Source organism: Arachis ipaensis, chromosome B02 (assembly GCF_000816755.2).
Source record: "Arachis ipaensis cultivar K30076 chromosome B02, Araip1.1, whole genome shotgun sequence".
NCBI lineage: Eukaryota > Viridiplantae > Streptophyta > Magnoliopsida > Fabales > Fabaceae > Arachis > Arachis ipaensis.
Window position 1 is genome coordinate 97,245,459 of NC_029786.2, and position 1,794 is coordinate 97,247,252.

The following is a 1,794-nucleotide window of genomic DNA, read 5'->3' on the forward strand; positions in this document are numbered from 1 at the left end:
TCAATTGCAGTGCTTATAGTTCAATTGTGCTACAGCTTTTAAAAGCTAAAAATTTTACTAAACCAAATATTTAAGTTTAAAATACGAAAAACTACCATCATAATGAACTATTACTATTTCATGATAAATAAAGTATTTTTTTTTCCTTTTTCCTTTTTTTCTCTAAGGTTTTGGATTCCTAATGAAACTTATTATAAAATTTAAGATTTTGTATAAAAGCACTTTATATTGGTTTTTAAAATTTCAAGTGAGTAGAACTAATATTAATTAAAATTGTGTTTTTTTCCCCTCAAAATTCAAGTGGGGCAAGTGCCCCCTTTCCCGTCCTTGATACTTAGGTCTATCCAGGTGCCTGCCCAACAAATTTTTTCAATGCGCCATTTATAAATTATTAAACTAATACATAAAACAAAATTCTTGCACTTACCATTCTTATTTTATCATTTTGCCGTATATCAAATTATTTCTATAAAAATACTTCAAAATTAATCATACCACCTTTCTAGCAACTGTTGGTCTTCCATACCAATTGGTCCAGAGTACTCTTTCTTCCATTATAAATATGATCACAATGGAATGCCAAAACCATATAGAAAGCTGTATTACTCGTTTTCAGGTACCATAACCTTAGATATTCCACTAGAATATCAACCATGCTTGATAGCAGTGTTGTGGTGAGAATGGTACTATGCGGTCAGCACTCAGAGGCAAAAGTGACTATGCCATTTGGCGAAATTACAAATGGCGGGGAGACAGTGCCTCGAGTGCTGCAACATACAGCATCGGACACCCCAGACCGCCAAGCTGTACGCTACTGCATTAAGAGCTCCATTTGCGGAGTCCCTTACTCTATCTTTACCATTGTCAATGCTGCTGCCGTTCCAAAGAAATATGGTGTCAACATTCTGAATTTTCACTGCTTTCACTACTTAATTCATAATTTTTGCTGGTCAGCTTTTTTAAAGCTAGTTAGCATGTTAGGAGCAGGAGTGCTAGGCTTAACTGCTGCCTATAAATATTAGGGGTTAATTAGTTAGAAAATTCTGTTCAGTTTGTTAATTCAGGAGAGGGAAAATTCTCTCCACAGTTGGTAGTTCTAGGCTTAACTGCTTCCTATCACATTCTTTACTAGATCAGTCCCAATATTGATTGCAGCAGGTTCTCACACATTTTTTTTAACACCTAAGAAAATTGCTAACAAACAGTAATAGGTCTAGAAAATTCAAGTAATATGGATAGGTTTATATATACATAATAAAAGTTTATTTGGTCTCTCGTGTATTTTTGTTTGGTTTATTTGGTGCACCGTGCAGTAAGGTTGAAGATATGTGGAGTAGTAGTAGAAGAAGAAGAAGGGTGCTAAGTAGCAATGTCTCTAAATACGAGGTCACATGACTCATTGTCTAAAACTTCTTCCTTTGAAGCTTCATATAACTAGTGTTCTTGTTGTGTGTGTATCTGTGCTTGGTTGTAACATTTTCTTGTTGTAGCAATGTAGCACTACTTGCCAGGCATAGGATAGGAATTATGGTACTATAAAACAAGAGATGTGCAATAACCAGCAGTTATTTATATGATAATGAGATGCTTCTGTTAAAAAAGATACATTAACTGATAGCTGAATAGTGTAAAGCAACAAGCACTTCAAGAGAGACTTTTTGTATGAATAGGATTATTAAATTTGTGAAGGTAAGTATAAATACTACAACCTAAGATGTTTCAAGCTTTTCCAATACTTCAATTCATTTTTAGTGAGAATATACATAACAAAACTTCGAAAAGATTTCTTGTAAA